This window comes from Balaenoptera physalus (genome assembly GCF_965194825.1).
Source record: "Balaenoptera physalus genome assembly, chromosome: 14".
NCBI classification, from domain to species: domain Eukaryota; kingdom Metazoa; phylum Chordata; class Mammalia; order Artiodactyla; family Balaenopteridae; genus Balaenoptera; species Balaenoptera physalus.
In genome coordinates this window covers 61,750,981-61,775,276 of record NC_138893.1, presented here as the reverse complement: position 1 = coordinate 61,775,276, position 24,296 = coordinate 61,750,981, and the positions used below count along the sequence as shown (strand labels likewise).

The following is a 24,296-nucleotide window of genomic DNA, read 5'->3' as shown; positions in this document are numbered from 1 at the left end:
CCATTGTTTATTTCAGTAGGAGTCACATTAACAAATCTGGAAATGAAATACAAATCAGAAAATGGGAATGATCAGATTTAATCTATACATCAATAGTTTCTGACTCCTAGAGTTTACTCCTAAAATAGAGGTCTCAGTGCAAAAAAGGTTCTGCACTTTCTCCATCACTCCCTCCCACACAGCCTGAGTTTTAGGACCTGTACTACTCTGACCACGCCTCCCAAACTGTAAGGAATCAGAGTCCTTTCTGCCGGTTGGCTCCAACCCTCGCCATCCCGCCTCCAAGAAAGGGAAGTGTCCTCTTGCACAAGCCTGCACAGACCGGGCTGCTCAGCAAGTAGATTGAGGGCTGAACCTCGAGAAACATTCACACATACGGATCAGGCAGAGGTACCAGGGAAGGAGTCAGAGAGGGAACTCTTGGCAAGATAAGAGAACCAGAAGTGTCGGGAGTCCCAAAGACCCAAAGAGGGAAAAGGAAGTGAAAGAAGGGGGCTCCGTGACAGTCAAGGAGGAACATGAAGAAGCTTTCGATATCAGAGGGTCAGAAGTAAGGGGAGAACGGCCATCTCAGTGGAGGGATCAGGGAAGATTCAGATAAAAAGGGGCTCAGTAGAGGATGGAAGATACATACAGGCACGCTGAGTATAAATAGCCTCCAGACATTTGCTCGTATTCCTCTTTTGAGCATAACCTCCGAGAGAGTGGGGCCCGCTCTCCCCTAGCGCACGCGGCAGCAGGAAAGACGCAGATCACCTGGTATCACAGTCCAGCGGGGCAACACAGGCAGGAGCCCCGCACGTCTGCCACATCCCCACCACCACCTGCTCTGGTCCGCGCAGAACCACCACTGTGACTTACCAGAGGGCCGCGGTACAGCAGATTCTGCGCCTCAGAAACAGCAGGCCCACTCAGCCTCCAAGTGCAGAATGTAAAGCAGACTTCAACTGTAGACTGGCAACTGTTTGCCTAGATACCTGACGCAGTGCCAGATTAGTCAGCTACACTCAAAATTTTAATGATACAAAAAGACCCCAATTATCTTTTTTCCCAGAGACACATCCCTAATTATATCTTGCATTCTGAATCAAAAAATTTATTCAGATAGTAATACAGTAATTCTTTGAAGCAGAATATTTGACTGATGGCCAAAAGTGACTAACTAAATATATAAATTGTATGACTGAGGATCAAACATGTCTGTTATTTTGTTCCAGAGGACACCTATTTAAATCAAGGACTTTTTAAAATCTACTCCACAACTCTACAAATCTATATACATACATATCAGTAAAAAGACCCAGAGAGATGCCAAAAATTGATTAAACAAAGAGAAAGATCATACAGCAAGAAAACAGACTGTTAGTATAAAACTATAATCCATGATGCTGTCAGTAAACTCATGGACAGGCCTCCACTGCAGATATGTCACGTGCCTTGAAAAACTGTGGGCAGCATAAGCAAACAGACTTGACTGGCCTTGTTTAAACCACGGTTAATCATATTCGATTCTTATCTAGGTTGTAAAGGTACAAAACATTTCACTTCTCTTACCACAAAACAGAAAGCTAACCTCAGTCTCCCACATCTCCAGAAAAAAGTGCCTCAGACGTCGCTGCAGTATGACCATGCACCACTGAGCCAGGGGACCACCGCACGGAGTCAGGGGAGAGTTTGCTGCTCTGTATTCTCCACCAGGCCTCCCCTGCCACACAGATTTGAAAAATATACAAGTTTAAATCAAGAGTGCTTGCTGGCTGCACACAGCTTGTAGCCCAGACCCTTAGCTCTCCTCCCAGAGAGACAGTGAAACAGGCGCACAGAAGAGCAAACCGCTGAAGTAAATCGTATCTGCATATCCAGGGCTCGGATGAGAATTTCACCAGCTAAGACTGAGTTGAGGGACCAAGGCTATTGCCGTATTTTCCCTCTTGAGGCACTGACAGGCAGAAGCTATCAGGGCAAAAGATATGAAAACACCAGGCTGTTTTCCAAGAACCCTGACAGGCCTCACTCGAGGTTGCTGCCAAGTTCGCTGGTGAGGCCATACAGAAATATTATGAAACTGCTCTCTTGACCTCAGGCAAATACTAAAGCTTTCAGATGAACACTGTTGAACATGCTTGGGTGTTTTTATGTCTGTGAGGTAGGCATTTCCTGGACCTAACTTGGACATGGCAGCCCTCTGATAAAACTGACCACAAGAAGGCATGGATTTTTCCTTATTAAAAAAAAAATCCTATTTAAAGATGTTTAACTCAAATAAATGCATAGCAGCAGCATTACTCACAATAACTAAAAGGTAGAAGAAACCCCAGTGTCCACTAACAGGTGAACGAATAAATAAAATGTGGTATATACATACAATGGAATATTGTTCAGCCTCAAGAAGAAAGGAAATTCTGATATAAGCTACAATGTGGATGAACCTTGAAAACATTATGCTAAGTGAAATAAGCCACATACAAGGACAAATACTGTATGATTTCACTTAAATGAGGTCCCTAGAGGAGTCACATTCATAGACAAAGGAAGTAGAATGAATGGTGTTGCCAGGGGCTGGAGGGGGGAGGGAATGGGGAGCTATCATTTAATGGACACAAAGTTTCAGCTTGGGATGATGAAAAACTTCCGGAGGTGGATGGTGATGACGGTCGCACATCAGTGTGAATGTACTTAATGTCACTGAATTGTACGCTCAAAAATGGTTAAAATGGTAAATTTTATGTTATGTATATTTTACTATAATTAAAACAGAATAATAAATTTTAAAAAGGTTTGTACTTTTTAAAAGCAAATTATAGATTTGGAACATTCTCAGTCACATCTTGGAAATATTATATTTTAAACCTATAAAAATAAAATATATATAGATTTCTATGTTTATTTAAGGATCCACTGAAACTGTCTCCAGTTTCCATACTTGGCCAAAATCCCACCTTTGGTTTCGACATGGAAGGCCAAAGAGCAGAATGCTTTCTTCAAACGTCATTTCTGGCATCCTTGGACTGACATGTGATCAGTGATTGCATTACCACGTAGATTACACATCAGCATGGCAATATCAGTAATATGAACAAGGCACATCTTTCAGTCGCTGATAATATCCAAAGATTCATTTCCAAATGTTGGTGAGCATTCCAGATGTAACTCAGAATAAAACTCTCCTCCACCCAAAGGCAAACTACGTGACACCCAAGGGATTTTGTCGTGTACTTACACGAGATGTTCAAAGACAGGGTGGGATGGCTGGTTATTACATATTTGAGAAGGCTGCTTGAATAAAAGAAAATTCTAACAGCGTACTTTGCAGATAACAGCATCGACATAGCATGCTTACTAACAATATCAAAGGGCATGCTTACTGACAACCCAGGGTTGCTTGTAGGGAAAGTAGTCAATTGTTAGGAACTGAGGTGCCTTGAAGGAGCAAACATTTCTCACATATTACCTCTGTAAAGATTCTTTTGTCATTCTTCCCCAGGGGAGATGCTGAAATTGGTGTGCAGGCAGTGAAAGCTGAGATGCAGATGGAGATTTGGAAAACAGCTTTGTTATCTTGAAAGCCAATTACACTACTCCACTGCCACACTTCCAGAGCCCAGGCTTAAGGATGTGTTATTCTCTCAGCTGGTTATATGAAGCAGCAATCACAGGCCAAAATATCAGGGAAAAATTTGTATAAGGGCAACGATCTTATTTGTGCTTCTGATATTATCCAGACATATTCTCCTTTGAGCACCACACTAAGCTGGGGTGAGGGATAACTTCAAATGAAACTGCATCACCATCACCAAGGAAATCTTTAGGTCCAGGAGTTAAAGAGGAGAGAAGTCAGTTATTGGTCAAAAGTTTAGTAAGTTGGAGACAAACTACCACTTACAGTGTCTCATATTGACAGCTAGCCAAAATAATGATAATAATTCAAAACCCAAAATAAATAAATAATAAAATAAATGAATAAAAGCCTTGCTCCTCCCTGCTCCACCTCCTGAAAGTCAATATGTACCCAGTATCACAAATGTTCACTACACTGATCATACATGCTAAGAAATTAAGTTCTTATACCATAATGCTAAACTCTATTATGATTTTAATAATAGCATTACTAGTAACTTTTATAAAATTTCAGATTTATACTTGTATCCTAGAAATCAATTCTAGAACTGCTGAGATTTAGCTTTGGCAATACTATTCCTTCTAACATTTGGTTAAAATAATACTATTTTACTATTTGGGTGCACATCTAGTATTTACAGAAAAAAAGATGGGAGGTATATACGTCAAAACAATAGTGGTGGCGCTTCCCTGGTGGTGCAGTGGTTAAGAATCCGCCTGCCAATGCAGGGGACATGGTTCCAAGCCCTGGTCCAGGAAGATCCCACATGCCGTGGAGCAACTAAGCCCGTGCACCACAACTACTGAGCCTGCACTCTAGAGCCCGCGAGCCACAACTACTGAGCCCGCGAGCCACAACTACTTAAGCCCGCGTGCCTAGAGCCCACGCTCCGCAACAAGAGAAGCCACCGCAATGAGAAGCCCGCGCACCAAAACAAGGAGTAGTCCCCGCTCGCCGCAACTAGAGAAAGCCCATGCGCAGAAACGAAGACCCAAGACCCAACGCAGCAAAAAATAAAATAAATTAAAAAAAAAACAAAACAATAGTGGTTATCCCGCAAGAACACAGCGTGGCGATAGATAGATAGATAAATAAATAAATAAATTTTTAAAAAGCCAAAATTTAGGTTAAAAGGCAAATAAACGCCGCGAGGCCTTGAACAGTCAGCCCAGGCCGTGCACTGCCTGTCTCCAGGAGGTGCCCTCACGTGGACTCTGACGTCAGCAGTGCCCCTGGCAATCCCACCCCTCCTCAGGGTCCAGCTCAAACCCGCCCTCCCCAGGGACTGCCTTCCTGAACATTTTAGCCAAAATTCTCGAGTCCCAGTCAGTAGTACACACAGCATGAGACCGCAGTGCATTGTCATTGGGCCCATCTCTCCGCTGCTCTCTCTAGAGAGGGGCTCCTGACAGCAGAGCCCCACGTCGTCTTCCTGTGTGGATCCCGGGAGCTAACATGGCTGGCACACGGTAGAAGATCCCAGAGTTTGGCTACGAACACAGCCCTTACACACGCTCGCCAAACTCTGCCAACACCAGTTCAGCCTGGTCTCCATACTGTGACAGGCAGCCACGCTAGGAGAGACGGTGGTTCATTTCTTCTTCCTCAAGAAATCTGCTGCCCTTTTGCCTTTGAAGGAATTAAGCTTTCTCGCAATTTTGTGGGGTCACCGATTTGAAATGCATGTGGTTTTTAACGCAGACCTGCTTGGAAGAGCCCTCGCTGTGGTGACCAGGAACCGCCATGCTGTTGCCTAGTGGAAAAGATGTCCATCGGGCAGGCAGGACACGCAGATTCCAGTCCCGGCGATTTCTAAGAATGAAGCACTACTCCACGTGGCTTCAAACACCACAGATGACAACAAGTCAGGGGCCCAAGTCAGGACGATGTGAGGCCCACGAGAGGCGACAGTGAACAAGAGGCAATTCCAGGTGAGCTGGTGACAAGGCTTGTGATGACGACAGCACTGAGGACAGAAGTCAGGAAGTAGGGCGGGAATATCCCCCACGCCCAAAACGACTGTGCCTCCACCACCCTTCCCCCCGCAGAGCCTCGAACTGCGGGGGAGAAAGGAAGACAGTTAGACAGTAAGGCAGTGTCAGTAACACATCTCAGTGACTTACTTCAAGCTTTCTAGGAAATCAGTGATTTCAGGTCAGGGACGTAGCCAGTAACAAGTATACAGAGACATAGCTGATCGGACCTCACAGGTGGCTGAACGTGCCTGTTAAGGAGTCACTGTTTTTGGAGTCCTCCTATGAGTATTTATAAAACTTTATGAGAAAGTCAATATGGCGTGACTATTTCCCTAGTAGACGGTACGCTAATTGAGGGCAGGAAACGTAACTGCCTAGTTCCTCACTCTGTCACCACCGTCCAGCAGGGCTCCTGGCTCATGGTAGGCACCCAACTAGTATTTTCTGAATAGTTTATTTTTTACAAAGGCAGTATGTAACTTTTTGTACATAACAATGTTTTTTGAACAACTTTCTACAAATATTCCTCTGGATATTATTTTTTAGGGTTGCCAAGTATTCCATTATTTGGATATATGTCATTTGTTTAACCAACCCCCAACTGTTGTATACTTAGGTTTTCAACTTTTCACTATGACAAACAGCTCTGGGATGAATAATGGTCTTAATTATTTCTTAAAATAAACCCCAAGAAGTAGAATTGCTGGATCAAATAGTAGGTCAGTATCAACGCCCTCCCTCTTAAAAGCTACCCTCCATACCCTCATCTTGAAGGACAATTGTCATGAGCTTTATTATTTACGTAAACCATTATGGACTTCTCAAGCAGAGGAATCTCCTAAAACAGGTGCCTTTGACATCAACAGCCAAAGTCCTAGACTGTCCTCTCCAGACCTACGGTCAGTGCCCATCAGACTCAGAAATCTGAGAAGCATCACCTGCTCAAGTGGTCTTCTGCTCTCTTCCTGAGACCCAGCCTTCTCCTCCTGCTAAGTGGATGACAAAACCACATTGCAGCATCACATACTCCTCCCCCACTCTCTCCCACTGAGTTGGCTGGGCTTCCATGATGCCAGCTTTATCATTTTGCTTCTCTTTTTTCTCAGAGGAATAACTGAACGCGTCCCCACCATAAGACACAGAAATGGCAAGTCCCAGATAAGCGTACTGAGGCTCTCGGCCTGTGTCTGCCTCCTCGCTTTAGGCAAATCACATCACATTAGTTCCTCTACAAAGGGGACAGACAGCAATAAAGAGAAGCCCTCAATGGCCCAATTCTATCTTTTCATCCATTTTCATAAAAATAAACCTTTCAGGGACTTCCCTGGCGGTTCCACTGCAGGGGCAGAGGTTCCATCCCTGGTCAGGGAACCAAGATCCCGTGGGCCGTGTGGCCTAAATAAATAAATAAATAAATAAATAAACATTTCAGAGCTCTTCCTGGTGGATTTAATGAAAGCTTTAGACACTCTCACCAGAAAAATGCAGACACCCAGAATGATAAACTGGATTTCGATGGCTTCAGGAAACCCATCCATGGACCCTAGTAAGAACCCCTGGGCCACTCATCACGCCTTCAAACAAACGGTCAAAAGGAGGCCTGAGATATTCTGGGGGTGTTCACACCACCCTGTCTCTGTCTCTAAAATCAAAGGGAGGGGAAAGCCAGCCATGATCAGGGCCCCGATGGAAACCTGGAACTCAGCCCAGCACAACTGCTGCTAACTCTGCAGGGCCTTTCAAAGGAACTCAGGTGTCACTACACAAACAGCAGCAGTACTGCAAATGTCAAATGACCGACCGTGTGCGCGGGTGCAGAGCTGTTACAAGGCTCGCTGAGGCTCTGCCTCCTGACCCCCTGGCGGGCCTCACATTTGTTGACTTGATTGTCCTGTCTGCCCCATCACCAGGAAAACTCCATGCGCATGGAGACTTTGCTTTGTCCACACCTGTATACTCAGCCTCATCCAAGTCAGAAATGCTGGTCCCACTGAGTCTGAAGGCGCATGCTGGAGACTGAGGCCACCACGAAGACTTTCACAGAGAGCAATGACACACATGGGCCATTCTGTGCACTTGGGATCTTAGGGTGCGGAGACCGAACTCGCAGCCAGGAGAACAGGGACAGGCTCTGGGATGAGATCAGGAAGAATCGTAAGGGATCGGATGAGAGACCACGTGATAAAAATCTCAACAACACACGGCCACGAAGTTGGGGACAGATGGACAGTCCCAGGGCACCATCTCTAAGTCTCGCTCACGGTCCGCCTAGTCAAGTGAACGGTCAACGCTGGCCAGGGAGCGGAAGGGAAACTGGAGACTATCCCCTCCCTCTCAGACGGGAATCCTCTGCTGCCACCTCCCAAGGTCACCTCCGCAACTGGGAAGGTGCTCTGCACGTACCAAGGGCCTTCAGAAGGACAACACTGCGACGTAGTGCTTACTATTCCCATTGCACACGAGAGAAAGCCAGCGGCCCAAAAGGATGGCCACACGTGTCCCCACTTGCTCTCTCGGTCTCAGGTGACCAGAGCAGCCTGGCTCAGGCTGAAGGCCATGGATCACCCCATGCAGGTGTTTCTCTCACGACACCCTTTTGATCCCAGCACGCCGCCCATCGGGCTGTCCTCTCCTCTTCCACCCACCCAGCCCATCCCTCTCCCTCCTGATTTCCTTGGGAGCAATGAACTCCTCCCTTCTGGCCTCAGGCCGATGGGCACCCCACCCCCTTTTCAGACTTCTGCCCAAACCCTCAGCCTGTGCTTGCTGGAAGCGTAAAAGCGGTTCCCTTCCCCCCAGCTGCTCTTCCTCTTCCCTTTGTGATGTCCCCAGCCTCCGCTCCTGCCCTCACAGCTGGAGGGGGGGATCCCCTTCAGCCGCCCCTCCCCCGATCCTTCGGGGATGGTTTCTTGAGCTCTCTCTCCGCCTCTCTGCTCGCCTCTCTGCTCCCGGGACCTTTCCTCCCAGCCCTAACCTTCACCTGACCTGTGACTCTTGGGAGCTCCGTCTGGAACCTGAGCATTACCCGCTCTCCTGGCTTACCCACGCCGCCACCCCACCGCACAACCTCAGGCTGATCACCCCTTACGATCTGTCCTTCTATCACACGTCCTAACATCCTTCACAGATTCACACAGTATGCCTGTGACTAAAACACTGAACAGCCCACACTGTGCACCTGTAATAGAGACAGCCTGCCAGGAGGGGCATCAATCACAAGCTGGAAAATACCACAGTGAAGAATCAACCGCTTACTGCTGTTTCTAGAAAGTGGTTTGGACGTGCAACTAACAGGATTGGGGAAGGCGGTTCTGAAATAAGATTCTTTTTTATTAACAGGAGAATAAACGACTGATGAAATGGAGTTCATGAGCCCCTCTTTTCAGGTGTCCCCTAGTCACAGGACTCACAGATGTGGGGACCAGGTGACTATGCGCCAACTAATCCAAACTCTCCACTTACAGATAAGGAAGCCGAGGCCCAAGTTTGCCAAGGTCACAGTGTTGGCACTCTGCCTTAGCTTGCATGGTATTTGCAAGGGTATTAAGGAAAGGAGGGGGAAGAGAGAAGGGAAGGGAAGAGGGAAGAAGGAAAGTGAGAAGTGCAAACCACTGAAAACAAAACTGAAAGTGGAATTTAGCACTTTGCCAAAAATTAAGGGCAAATAAAACCTTGCTTTTAATAAAGAATCTTTCTTTTAAAAGCTGATGTACCTTAAAGATAGGAAGGCATTAATCTTCTGCAGGTTTTACATTCATAGGAAATAGCGAAAAATTAGCCACAGTTGTCAAAGACAAAAAAAGTAAACTAGAATGTGCCCCTCCGACCTCCTAAGTGGTTCTGAAGGGCACTTCCAGCTCTGGATTCTTACAGCACCCATGTGCCCAGACTCCCCTCTGCGGTCAGAATTCTCTCACTCAAAATGGAAATCCCAAAAACAAAAGAAAGAAGGAAACAAAACCGGAATACACCAGTTCCAGTTCCATCTGTGCTACCCTCTGGTGTTAGTCACCTTCTCACGTGCGCTGTCACACAGGGAACCAGGAGCAGGCCACCTCTCTGTCCAGCCCTCCCGCCCCACCCCAGGGTGCTGGGTGTGCAGCTGCCATACTGCACCCACTAGTTGGTCATGACATTTATCCGTGGACATGTCTGTCTCCCCCACTAACCCCTCAGGAACCCAGACCCCATCTCACTCATCCCTATATCTCCAGGCCTAACAGGGGTCTGGCCCATAACAGACCCTCACCCTGTGTTCACCCCCTGCCGCTGTAAACCCCTGGCTGAGAAGGTCTGGCGTATATGCTCAGGGCTGTCTGCCCTCCCCAGTCTTCCCTTGGCCCTCCCCCATTCTCTCTGCCCTGCCACGTCCCCTCACCAAGCACACAAGCTAATCCCGGCTACTGGGGTCACAGGAGAGCCGCGACAACCGGCACAGGGAAAATCTGGAACGTTTCTTCCCAGATACAATTGACTTGTAATCCTAAAGTAATCCTAAGTCCCCATTTCCTACAAAACCTTTCAATTCTAAAAATTTCTAATTCCTCAGTTTTATGTGTAACATTCTTCAGATGGGGGCAGTGCAGTCTCAATTGCACAACAGAAAACTTTGGCTGGAGTAACAGTGGACCGCACTTGGTGAGGGCTTCCTGTGTGTGAGGCTGTGGTAAATTTCGACACATGGTAGCTATTTTACCTCCCAACAGCTAGAGACAGGTACACAGTCCTTCTCCTGCTTTTCTTTTCTTTGTTTTTTTTAAGTGCCTTCTTACAAACAGATAGTTTTCTACTACAATTAGCCCAGTCAAATAAGATTATCTTCCGTCTCTCTACTGTCAGGCTATGCATCTTCATACACTTTTAATTTCTCTGTGCCTAAATTTTCCCACGGGGTTAAACAGTGGACACAAAGCCTTTTTTGTGCCTATGGCAGGGAGTGGGGAAGGTGGAAAATAGCAAAATAAAAACAAATCAGGTGGGACTTCCCTGGTGGCTCCGTGGTTAAGAATCCACCTGCCAGTGCAGGGGACATGGGTTCGAGCCCTGGTCCGGGAAGATCCCACATGCCGCGGAGCAACTAAGCCCGTGCGCCACAACTACTGAGCCCGAGCTCTAGAGCCTCCGAGTCACAACTACTGCGCCCGCGTGCCACAACTACTGAAGCCCGCGTGCCTAGAGCTCATGCTCTGCAACAAGAGAAGCCACCGCAATGAGAAGTCCGCACACCACAACAAAGAGTAGCCCCAGCTCAATGCAATTAGAGAAAGCCCGTGCGCAGGAACAAAGACCCAACGCAGCCATAAATAAATAAATTTATAAACAAAAACAAAATCAGGTCATCTTCCTAAGGCGGGATGCATTTGATGGCAGTTCATGCTTCTAATAAATCTTGACTTGCATTTCCAAATTTTCTCTCCAGCCCGGGTTATCATCCATCTAACCCAGGTCACAAACACCGGCAAGGACAGAAAGCAATTTCTGCGCTGCCCTGACTCAGACATCCCTCTGCTGGCGTAGATAAACAGGACCGTGTGAGTTCAGTTTTTATTCCATGAGGTGGAAAGTGTTTAAAATTTCTCAATCTGAAATCATCTCACCTGACTGTAACTGAAGTAGGAGCCGCTGGCTCTTCACTGACGTGAGTATTGCTTATGGAAGTGGTTCTCAAAGAGGGGTCCCAGGCCAGCAGAATCAGCATCATCTTGTCCTGGGACTTGTAAACTACTAGGTCCCACCCCAAGCTACTTGCCTCAAAAACTCTGGTGGGGATGGGCCCAGCACAGGGTGTTTTAACGAGACTCCAGGTGATTCTAATATCTGTTGAAATTTGAGAACTATCAACGTAGGCTGAGAAACCTCCAAGGTCATGGGAATGCCCTGCTGGGCTAACGTGTGCTTCACAATTCTAGGTAATTACAATGGCGCCCCACCAAGAGCACGTACTCTGGTAATTTCTGTCAACTGGCAAAGGCCCCAAACACTGAACTCTTTCAGGGCCCTCCTACTTTGTTGGGCAAATTACTCGTGCCCCACTCTCCTCATCTCTAAAAAGGGATAATGATAACATGCCTCTTACAGGACTGTCCGAAAGGGAAAAGGCCGAAAGGGAAAAGGCTTTGACAGTGTCTGGCATGTGGTTCATCCTCAACAAGTATGAATCCCTATGATTACTACACCTTTGCCAAAAGGTCTAATCAGAACTAGGAATACAGCAAAACAAAACCTGCTTCCTGCATGCTGATGTGAAAATTAATAAAGGGAAACCTCACTAAAATGGAGTCAGAAGGCCTGAAGGGGGAACACTCATGCAGTACCACTGGATATTAATCTCAGGAAGAATTGTCAATTACACACCCTAACAGAAGCAGCATCAATGGGAAAGAATCACCAATTACAGGCCCCAACAGGAACAGATGTACACTGCATCTCCCACAAGAAATCGACTACCCCAGCAACTCAGCCAATGAGAAACCGTCATCACCCTCAACCCTCACCTTTTTCCAATGGACTTTCCTTCAAAACAACCCTTTCCAACTTCCTCCTTTTTCTCTATAAAATAACATTACTCTCCTTTGTTTGTTGGGCTTGCCTATGATTTTTGCCATGGCTTACTTGTCCTGAATTGTAATTCTCTGTTATTCCCAAATAAACCAACTTTTGCCAGTAAAATAACCATAATTTTTAAGGTCAACACTAGCCACCTGACTGAGGACATTCAGGACCAAGAGACAGCACCTGGCTTCATTGTCTGTCAAGCATTTACTTGCTCAGTCTACAACTGAGCGCCCACCACATGCCCGGCAACCTGAAGAAAAAGAATTCTCTCTCCAGTACTGTGCCTCCGACAGTCTTTCTGGACATCCAACAACTCTGGGGCATAAGGCCTCAAATACCTCATGGGAGATAACGGGAGGAACGCAATGAATATTAACAAAAGTAGTCATAAGAACAGCTAACATTTATATTGTGATTACCTTGTGCCATGAACTAAGCACGTGACAAAGGTTAACTTACAGTCCTCAACCTCTGAGGTACCTGCTGTTATGAGACCCACCAATGAGGATTAGGGAAACTGAGGCACATAAGGTTTACATAACTTCTCTAAGGTCCTACAGCTCCTAAATGGTAAGGCCAAGACCTGAACTCAGGAACAGTGCTCTTAACCACTATATTATATGACAGAGAGCTATTAGTTACCTAGGTATCTACTAGCCACTTGTTGTCACTGTTTCCAAAGCAATGATTTTTAAGACACTTAAATTTAGGCACACAATCCACTGTCATGGAGTTCAATACTAGGCTCCCAAAGCCCTGGACAGAAATGCTAATTATACTTGGTTTCTCAGGCCCCTTCACTCCCCCGTAATCTAATTCTACTCAAGTCAAGTCAAAGTCTCACAGACTGGACAGCTACATGTGACAGAATGAAATCAGAACATACTCTAACACCATATACGAAAATAAACTCAAAATGGATTTAAGACCTAAATGTGAGACCAGAGACTATAAAACTTCTAGAGGAGAACATAGGCAAAACACTCTTTGGCATATATCGCAGCAATATATTTTTGGATCTGTCTCCTAGAATAATGGAAATAAAACAAAAATAAACAAATGGGGCCTAATTAAGCTTAAAAGCTTTTGCACAGCAAAGGAAACCATAAACAAAATGAAAACACCACCTATGGACTAGGAGAAAAATATTTGCAAAGGATGCTACCAACAAGGGATTAATTTCCAAAATATACAAACAGCTCATACAGCTTAATATCAAAAAACAAACAACCCTATCAAAAAATGTGCAGAAAACAAAAGAGGCCGCGATAGTGAGAGGCCCGCGCACTGCGATGAAGAGTAGCCCCCGCTCGCCGCAACTAGAGAAAGCCCTCGCACAGAAACGAAGACCCAACACAGCCAAAAATAAATAAATAAATAAATAATTTAAAAAAAAAAAATGTGCAGAAGACCTAAAGAGACTTTTCTCCAAAGAAGACATACAGACATACAAGCACGTGAAAAGATGCTCAATATCGCTAATTATTAAAGAAATGCAAATCAAAACTACAATGAGGTATGACCTCACACCAGTCAGAACAGTCATCATTAAAAAGTCCACAAATAATAAATGCTGGAGGGGGTGGGGAGAAAAGTGAAACCTCCTACACTGTTGGCGGGAATATAAATTGGTACAGCCACTATGGAAAACAGTATGGAGGGTCCTTAAAAAACTAAATATAGGGCTTTCCTGGTGGCGCAGTGGTTAAGAATCTGCCTGCCAATGCAGGGGACACGGGTTCGAGCCCTGGTCTGGGAAGATCCCACATACCGTGGAGCAACTAAGCCTGTGCGCCACAACTACAGAGCCTGTGCTCTAGAGCCTGTGAGCCACAACTACTGAGTCCGCCTGCTGCAACTACCAAAGCCCATGCGCCTAGAGCCCGTGCTCCGCAACAAGAGAAGCCACTGCAATGAGAAGCCCGCGCACCGCAACAAAGGGTAGCCCCCGCTCGCCACAGCTAGAGAGAGCTGGCACGCAGCAACAAAGACCCAACACAGCCAAAAATAAATAAATTTATTAAAAAAAAAAAACTAAATATAAAGTTACCATATGGTCCAGCAACCCCACACCTGGGCACATCCGGAGAAAACTCTAATTCGAAAAGATACATGCACCCCAATGTTCACTGCAGCACTATTCACAACAGCTAAGACATGGAAGCAGCCTAAATGTCCACTGACAGATGAATGGGTAAAGAAAATGGGATATGTGTGTGTGTGTGTGTGTATATATATATATATATATATATATATATATATATATATATATACACACACATATATATATACACACACACATATATATATATATATATATATATATATATATATAATGGAATATTAGCCATAAAAAAAGAATGAAATGCCATTTGTAGCAACATGGATGCACCTAAAGATTATCATACTAAGTGAAGTAAGTCAGACAAAGACAATTATCATATAACATCATTTATAAGTAGAATCTTAAAAAATGATACAAATGAACTTATTTACAAAACAGAAATAGACTCACAGACATAGAAAACAAACTTACGGTTACCAGAGGGGATAGCAGTGGGGGGCGGGAGAGGGGGAGATAAATTAGGAGTTTGGGATTAACATATAAACACTACTATATATAAAGTAGGTAAACAACAAGGATCTTCTGTATAACACAGGGAACTATATTCAGTATATTGTAATAACATAATGGAAAACAATCTGAAAAAATATATATATACATATGTATGTATAACTGAATCACTGTGCTGTACACTTGAAACTAACACAACATGATAGATTAACTATACTTCAATTAAAAGAAAAAAAAACTCTCACAGAACAGCATTTCTCCCTACTCATAACTCCCCTGGTACCACACCACTTAACCTTAATTATAAGCCATCTGTCACATAGAGTTCTGTTTCTTATATATTGGTCTTTTCTTCCCTACTGGACTGTAACATTCTTTGGAAGTATCCATACTTTCTGTGAAACCCCACAAAATTAGGTAGAAGCATGGACTTACATGTATAGAATTGGAGAGTGTTACACAGTTAATTGGTTGGCTTATTCACTTTGCTTTTCTGACACTTCTTTGTTTATCAATCCCTAAGAAGTAGAATAAAAGTATGAAGTTTTTGCTATTGAAAGACAGCATTAGGGGAGGTGTTACACCAACATTTACTGAGCAGCAAATGTTTCAAGATTTGTACTCCTGCCTCTCCTACATTATCTCATTTAAAGGCCTCAGCAACTCAGCAGCCTTGTAGAGGAGGCTGCTGGGATCTAGCTTGAGGAAGGAGGAACCTGGGGCCACCAAAGGTGAGAACTTGCCCAGTGTCACTCAAGGTCAGTGAATGGAGAACAGAGATTGAAACATCTGTCCCCCAAGCCCCTACACTCTGCCTTCCTCTAAGGTTCAGACTAAAAAGCCCAAGCTCAAATTCTCCTCGAAACAACACATTACTTTTGTAAAAAATGTTGTGACAGAGAAAATTTTAAACTCTATTATATGTCATTAAAAAAAGATGGGGCAACCATGTTCATGGATAGAATTACATTAAGAAGGAAGAAGTGTCAATTCTCCCCCATGTTAGACTATACATTCAATGCAGTGCCAATCACATTTCCAAGACTTTGTTGAGAATTTGACAAGCATTCCAAAATGTATATGGAAGAAAAAAGATCCACAAATAACTAAGTTCTGAAAAAGAAGAGCAAAGAAGGGGCTCACCCTGCCATATAAGACACACTGCAGAGCTATAATAATAAAAATAATTTGGCACAGAAATAGACAGATGACTGGGACAGAATAGAGAATTTAAACCCTGTGAGGAATCTCAAAATCTGAAAATGCAAACTAACCAATTTGTAGCAGAAAGCAGACCAGTGGTTGCCTGGGCCTGGGGACAAAGGGAGGGATGGAAGACAAAGGGGAAGTTTTAGGGTGAGGGAAATGCTCTGGATCTTGACTGTGTGGTTTCACAAGTATGCACATCTGTCAAAATTCATTAGATTGTACATTTTAAATGTACAGGTGAAGTTTACCATACATAAATTATAACTCAATAAAGTAGAAAAAAATAGACTCGTGCATGTGGGAACCTGATGTATGATAGAGGTGGCTCCACATTCATCCCTAAAATACTAGAAAAAAAAATACACTGGTTAATGATTTTGGGAAAACTGGCTCACAAAATGGAAAGGAAAAAATAACACCAGATTCCTTCCATACACTGTGTATTAAGACGAACCTCAAACAGATTACAGCCCTCACTGTGAAAGGTAAAAGCAGGAAGTTGACAGAAGAAAATATAGAATATATTTGTAATCTTGGGGTAAGGAAGAACATCTTAAGATTCCTAATGTACAAAAGGCAAAAATTAATGGCACTGGGCTATATCAAAATTTTAAATTTCTGAAAGTTACCACTGATAAAGTTAATAGATAGCAGAATGAGATTAACATCTAGGATATTTAAGACATCTGCAAAGCAATACATTAGAAAAACAGACTAAAGCCAGTCAAAGAAATGGTAATAGCTAACAAATATATTAAAAGATGCTCAAATTCATTAAGAAATTACGTAAGTTCACATTAAAACAATAAGAAGCCATCAAATACTGGTAAAATTAGAAAGACGGTTAATATCAACCACTAAGGAGGATGTGGTGAATTAGGAGCCCCTCATGCACTGCTGTGAGAGTGTCAACCAGTCCAGCAACACTGGAGACTAATTTGGCAGTATTTAATAAGAACAGTGTGTTTGTTCTCTTTTACCCAGCCCTCCCACTCTTGGGTAGATACCCTTAGAGCAGTGCTCCTCAAACTTTCCTATGCACCGGAGTCTCCAGGCTGGATTTCCTAAAACACAAATTGATGGGGTCTGCCCCAGGGTTCCTGATTCAGGAGGTCTAGGTTAGGTCCCGAGCACCTACAAGTCTAACAGTTCCCAGGTGAGGTTGATGCTGCTCGGTATGGACCACTGTAAGAACCACTACCCTAGAGAGATTCTCACAGGCATCATTAAGAGATGCCGCAGGATATTCCTTCATCACAGCTTTGCTCATGGTAGCAGAAGTGGAGGTGACCTAAGTGTGCATCATTAGAAAAATGGGTAAGTGAAACTAGTGGGTACGTAGCAGGCCAGCCGTAAAAAACAGCAGTCATAGCAATGCACTGGATAAACCTATACTAACATAGATCTCTCAAATAAAATGTTGAATGAAATTCTTTTGACTTTTATGAATGTCTGAAAATTTCCCTAACAAAAAGTTTTAATATTGAATGGAAAAGCAACCGAATGAAAACATAGCAGCACAGCACTACTTACCTGAACTGAAAACATGCACTCAAGAACACAACATCTTTAACAAGGATAGAGACATACCCAAGAACATCCAACACAAGAGAGGAAGCTCGTCTGACGGAGAGGGGAATGAGAGTGGGAAAGAAGGAAAAAACAAAACAAGAAAGGGGCTTTGCACGGGGAGATCTTATGCCAAAAACTGAAGCATGTTAACTCAACCCTCAGCACCAGGAAGTCTCAAAGGTGAAAACTACCTCACCTATATTTACACACAATGGTTGCTTCAGTGAAAGCCCCCAGAAGCTTTGCAGGCTAAGAGGGCAGATCACCTTGCCACGAGAGAGGGAAGGGGAATCTTCCTGAAATACAAGCTTGGGGTGATTTCAGGCCCCCAGAATTCAACCTGCGACTGAGCCCTGGACTTTCCCTGTGTGACATATTAGTATTTAAAAAGAAGCTGGGATGCTTAGCTTTTGGCAAAGGGTGTATGTGTCTACGTCTGTGTCTGTGTCTCTTGTCAGAGTGTGTGTGCACGTGTGGGTCTGCGGATTTGTGTGTGGCTATGTGTGTGTGTGGTGTGTTTATCTGTGGAGGGAAAGAGGACTAGGGAGGGGAGCAGAGCACTCCAGCACAGACCAAGCCATACCTGTTGATCAGCCATTCGATTCTGTTTTACTGAAACCAGAAGTCACAGTCACAAAACCAAGCCACCTTCCTGGCCCCACCCACCCTTCTCTTCCCTTTTCTTCACCCTCTCCTCCCCGACATCCAACGCTGCTTCCTAACTGCCACATCTAAATATGCTCCTCTGGTGACTGGGTAGCTAGCTTATTAAAGTGACACACTTTACAGCCAAAATTCTTGGGATGTGGTAGGAGACGATAAATGACCATTTATGTTCCTGACCAAGAGCCTTAACAGAAAAGTCCAAAATCTTTAAGACCAGGTATGCCTTACCAGTTCTTCCAGAAGAGACTGCTGTGGTTACAGCTACCATCCAAAAAAGGCAAAGAGAGAGCCAGCTACAATCTGTCATGCCCCCCACAAGGTCACGCTGGCCACAGCTTTTTAGGACCATCGAACAGTTTATCATATGAAGTGGTGGAAAAGTGTATGGGACGATGAAAAAAGAAAGGTTAGCACTAGTAGAATTTATGTGAGAAAATGCAGCAGCTTTCAGAAAGCAAGCTTCTGGCAGCAGCTTTAAGTAAGCAAGCCCATGCCAGGAAAGTATGTCTTTAGTGGAAGAAGAAAGAGCTTAACAACTGGAGGAAGGCACAGAATAGCAAAGGTAAAATGCAGAATGAGCTGGACAAACACTCAGGCCTCCCTCAAAGACGGGCCAGGTTATCCCCCTGTGCAAACAAGCCAGAATTTTTATTCCCAAAACACTGTTTTGTCTCTTCTACGGCAGCACTTTTCATTGGAAGATAAAGGCTTAGGAATTCTACAGTTTTCCTGAAATGTTTTGTATAAAATGAAGCTTTGTAAAAAAAAAAAAAAAAAAAAAGCATATTTGATATGCAGCCGGAGCACTTTTTAATTTAAAAAATGTATAATGGTTATATGTAGGAGTCTTCTAGGTTTTCATGAGATATGTTAGCAAAACAAGCTTATGTTTTTTCAGTTGACATGCAGGATCTGTCACAATTTGAAAATTAAGGGACTTAACCAGGAAAAAAGTAAAAGGGTTGAGGCTTCAAGCTAAAATTCAATGTCTAAGGTCAACATAGGCAATTTTGACGTATGAAAACATACAAAGTTCTTTAAACGTCGAAACTTACCAACAAGCTTCTAATACGAAAAATTCTTTAAATTTCCGCTGAATGAGTATCTACAAGTTAGGCACTGCTCAAGATGCTAGAGATCCTCCAATGAATAAGACATTGCTTTAATAACTGTGTCCCTTTAATGTCATTTATCCATCCCTTGAATTAATTTTTAATGCTCTCTGATGTTTGAAATAGCTCACTACCAGCAATGAAAAGCTGCAGAAATACATCTTACTATTTTACTAAAAATGTAAATTTCTAACCTCTGAAGCAGAAATAGAAGGAAAAGACTTTCTCTGCTTTGCATATTGCTATCATTTTCTGCACATTAACTAATTACTTAAACTGTGCATGGTGGCAGCTGCCACTTCCTGCTATCCAACGGGTCACAGAACTGGAGAGATTCAAAAACATGCTAGATAGTTTAAGAGAGATAGGGAAGGAACCCAAAAAACCAGGGCCTACTGCCATAAACAGAAAGCAAGATAAGGAAAGTGAGCTGCTCTCGGCAGGAGAGTCTCCTGGAGATTCCCCTGAAGCTGCTGCCGCTTGCTCGCTGGCTTGCTGGCTTGCTTGGCCAAGGTATGGCTTCAGGGCTGGAAGTCTGCCACCTGCTGAATCACCAAACATCCCTGGGCTTCCCTTGGAGCGCTGACCAGACGGGGACCCATCCCCCGCCAGGCTTCTCCCGTGAACACCTTCCTCCCCGAACCAATGAAACGCCTAGCCCTCTCCCCTTCCGCACAAGCCAAAACAGCCAACCAACCTCGTTATGCCTGGGCAGCCCTAGGCAACTCCCATCGCGTCGCTACGTCACCAGTCCCACTCCTCTCTTTCTGCCCACTCGGTCCCCCCGCGAATGTTCAACCCCCAGTGCCAGGAAGCGTGGGGAGTTCACAGCACACCATGACGGGCACTTGCCACTTCCACACCCAGGCAGCCAACCCCAAACACCCCCAAGTCCGCAAGCAAAATAACCTGTCCAAACAGCTCTAAAGGTCCAGCAAGGTAAATGTCAAGGGAGCTGGAATAGTAAGCAGGCCCCATAACATAGAAAATAAACTTCCCTTTCAGAAAGCAGCCTTCACTCTTGGTTTCGTAAGTGTGTACTGCTGAAGTCGGTACTGTCTGAAGGTGAATAGAAACATCTGAGAAGAACCTACATGGGTTCTCTTCACTCCCTCCGGCCCTGGCAACCCTCATCCGGATTTTTACTTGAGACTCCCAAGAGGGAAACAAGCTTTAACCAGAACGCGCCAGTCTGAATCCGTTAGCTAGACCAGGACACCCTACCCGGTCCACCAGAAGAAGCAGAAAGCCCGAGTCTGGGTTAAGAAGGTGGGAGAAACAGCCGCTGCTGTCGCTGCTCTGCCCTTGACACGTCGCCTCGGAACCGCGGAGACCCCTCACTCACGTGAAGGGCCGCGTCCTGGAGAGAATATCCAGCTCCAAGCTGCGCTAATGACTCCTCCAGGCCTTACCTGTATACACGCTCACCCGGGGGCGGGGGGGGGGGGGCAGCCCCGCGGGGTGTCGGAGCCACCCCCAACCTGGAGGCTGTTCAGCGGCCTGCGGAGGGGGGCTCGCCCCGCAGGGAAAGGGTTCCCAAGGGCTCCCACCTGTTATGTTGTCCGGGGACATCGAGGCGGGGTGGGGAGGGTACCCGAAACCCAGGGCGCCTGGCCGGCTGCGATCGGACCCAGAGGTACCAACTGTCACGCCGCCACCCGGGCGGTGGGGGTAGGGCCGTGATTTGGGGTCGGACCCTGCGGGTCTCCGGACTCCCGCCGCGCCACTGCCCGAAGGCTACTCGCCTCGCGGTTCTTCGGCCCCGCCACCGTCTGCTCCCCCCAAACCGGCAGTAGGCAGCCTTCCAGCCCGCACGCAAGACCTCTGAAAAGGTGCCCACTGACGCCTCCGCCTTTCTCCCTGCCTCAACTTGGTCCGGGGGCCCCGCGGGCTGCCCGCCCGCTCGGAGCCCCGAGCCCGGCCGCGGGACCCCCTCGCCCCGCGCCCACCCCTCCCCTGGCGCGGTGGCGCGGGGGGAGTGCCCGCCAGGTACGCGCGAGGCAAGGCGCTGGCTGCGCTCACGCCCCCTCGCCCCGGGGCTGCCCGCACACCTTTCCCAGCGTCAGGCCAAGCCCGGGAGGGGGGTGTCCGATCGGCCCCCGGCGACCGGCTCTCTCCCGCCGCCCCACGACTCACTTGCACCGGAGTCGCGGCAGCCGCCGGAATTCCGCTCGCCGAGCCCCACGCCGCGGAATGAAATCCGGGGCAGGGCAGAGTTGGGGCTCCGCACCCAGATCGCGCTGTCAGGCCGGCTCGCCGGTCGCAAGGGGAGAGCAGCCTTCCCTGGCCGGCCCTTCCCGCTCCCGTCCTGGCCCCCGCCGCCGCCGCCGCCGCCGCCGCCGCCGCCGCTGCCCCGGCCGCTGCCTAGCTGATGCGAACGCTTCCGACTTGCCACAGCTAGCCTACCGGGCTGCGGAGCATGCCCAGTCCGCTGCACGAGCCGGCCCAGCTACCCGCGCGACGCAAATCCGCTCCTCCGGGTGTTCGCTGTGGCCAGGAGGGCGGGGCAGGAGGGCGGGGTCTGCGGGGAGCTCATCCCAGGACCCAGCGGGACCCAAGCCAGACTGCGCACCTAGGGGCTGGTGAGGCTTTGCCCTCTGTTATTTTACTTTCAAGTAATTGGAAGCTCGGGAGGCGGACGTGTTCCCCAACGACGAGAAAGGCCCAGCTTGCACATTTTTAGGGGGCCGTTTAGTCAGGCAGGACGGGAGACGAGTTTTACGGTCGGGGGCAGTATACCATTTGGGGCAGAGCCGGAGAGTTGAAGAGCTAGAGCTGGTCAGAACAGAGAACGCAAACTCGGCCTTCTGGAGACCCGGCCAGCGGGCACGAGTTTGCGAGCTACCCGAGTCTCTTCCCCACCGAGCCTAGCAGTGCAGCACTAGGAATTAACTCGAAATTGATCATTTTTTTAAACTAAAATTTTTTTAATAAAAAAAATGTAGAAAGGGCCGACCGCAGCCTCTACAGCCCATTTTCAAATCTCTATGCACAGACTCTTACTCCAGAAACAATGAGTCAGGGCGAGTAAGGCCCGAATAGCTCCAGTCTGATAGGGAGAGGCTCAGGCCGCTACAGGGCCGCCCCACCCCGACCCTTCCCGGCCCCACCTCCTGCCGGCCCCACCTCCTGCCAGCCTCGCGGAGTTGCGGGAAAAACCTGGAGAGCGGGCGTGCCCGAGCCGGAGCACTGCGCATGCCCAGTGGCCCGACCTGGTGCAGGTCGCCCGAAGGAAGGTTTTTCTCGGTTCCCTGAGGGCGACCCCAGCGCCCGGGTTAGGTGGGGAGAACTGGCTTTCCGTTTCGGGGCCCTCCCTTTGTGTCCGTACCGTTCTGTACCCCGGTGGCGGAGAGGCAACCCGGGGCTGCGCGTCCCGCTGGGTCCGGGACTCGGCGAGCGGGGGAGGGGGCGTGCGGCGGCATCGCCGTGGCACGTGACTGTCCGTGGCGCTCCGGGCAGCCATCTTCCGCTCGGCCATCGGTCCGTGGGCGATCGGAACGGACCGGAGAGCTGGCGGGATGGGAGCAGAGAGGTGTGCTCCCCGTCACGCCCACCCGCCAGACTCCATATGCTCTGCACCTGCCTCCGCCCTGCCCGGGAGAGCGGGAATCGCGGCACTGGCCCCAGGTTTCTGAGAGGACAGGCTCCCGCGCGGGCTAAAAACAGCGGCTGCGAAATCGAGAGGGCAGGACTCCGGGGGCGGATGGCCTCTACTTTTCCCCAGAGGCGGAAGTTGGAGAAAGGGGTCCCCTTCCGTAAGGCAGTGACCGCTGCTCCAACTTCCTCCCTGTTCTAATCTATTCCGTGCAGAGACGTGGCGTGTTGGCAGGAACATTTGGACAGAGGCCGTCGCTCTTCCCTGAGATGTAATATCCCATGGCCACTGCTGGTGGACAGCTTGGATGGTGATGTTAATAGCGTTTATTGAGGTCCTGCCACGAACCACTTGGGGTCCCTGTGGTCTTAGGGCCAGATGGGTCACCATCACCCGAGAATTTGTTAGAAATGCAAAATGCCCTGCAGAATCGGAAACACTACTGGGGGAGAGGAGGGATCCTGCAACCTCAAACCCTCCACTGATTCTGCTGACCATTTTACTTATTTCAACCAAGCCTTAGGGCGGCTCACTTTATAAACGAGGCATCGAAATTTTACCCCAAAGCAGAGTGAAGACAGTGTGCCCCAGTGCGGGCTTTTTATCGCACCCTCCACTTTGGCTTTACTGGCTGCTTCACCCCTACGTCACTATACTGCTCTTCTCAGGGAGATTAAGAAAGTGCCTTTGTCACTTACGGCTTTAAAAATAACAACTGAAATTCAGTTCAACTACATATTTTGAGTGTACAGAGGGCAAAGCTCTTTGAGTCATTGTAGCCCTACTGAGAATTTTCGTCAGTTTATACCTAAGAAGTGCAAGAAAATGCTTGCTTTCTCATGATGTAAATTTTTTCAAACTAAGGCAGCGCCAGAAAACTGCTGGCTGGTTTCTCTGAAGTGCTGTTTATGCAGAATGGCCAGACTTTGGACTTCCAGAAAAGGAGGTTCAAGTAAGAAGCTGGCGTAGACTTGCGTCAAGGGGTCTTTACTTTAAAATGCCCCACACCCGAAATGTAAAGCTGATCTGAATTTTGTAAAATATTAGCGGTTTTTGATTGTAAGTGGTTTTCTAGGGTGATAGTTGTAATGTTTTTTTTTTTCCTAATTCTGTGTATGTTTGAAATGTTTCATAATAAAAGGCTTTCTAAGTTGCTTTCCATGAGTAATTTTACGACTGTATATAATATGACACATGGAAAAAAGCAAAATATAAAACTCCAATTTGTTCCAATTTCATAAAATTCAGAGAGAGCTATAATAAACTCAGTAAAAAAAAATCTAAAAAGATACTGAAAGACAGTAAAAATAAATTCTGGGTGAAGTGATTTTAAGAAACACTATAGTTGACTCTCCTTGATATTTAATTTAGTCATGGTCCTTAAGTCACTACTGTTTGTAACCAAAAAAAAAAATTT

The 24,296-nt window shown here is 46.7% G+C and overlaps 1 protein-coding gene and 1 long non-coding RNA gene across 8 annotated transcripts in view; one reads left to right on the top strand and one right to left on the bottom strand.

The window, feature by feature from the left end:
- Nucleotides 1-21,676, bottom strand: part of SGMS1 (sphingomyelin synthase 1) — a 295,457-nt gene extending 273,781 nt beyond the window's left edge. For 6 of the 7 annotated variants that reach the window (XM_082423837.1, XM_082423836.1, XM_082423829.1 and 3 more), the window contains exon 1: nucleotides 21,421-21,676. The gene's annotated coding sequence lies outside the window, so the exon portion shown is untranslated. Of the gene's footprint in view, nucleotides 1-21,335; nucleotides 21,359-21,420 lie in introns of those variants that run through there. The other variant, XM_082423839.1, reaches the window with a different exon arrangement.
- A 161-nt stretch (nucleotides 21,677-21,837) lies between these two features.
- Nucleotides 21,838-24,033, top strand: LOC309642404. The gene is made up of 2 exons (XR_014253166.1): nucleotides 21,838-23,189; nucleotides 23,744-24,033. It is a non-coding gene; the product is annotated as an uncharacterized lncRNA (long non-coding RNA).
- The last annotated feature ends 263 nt before the right edge of the window (nucleotides 24,034-24,296 follow it).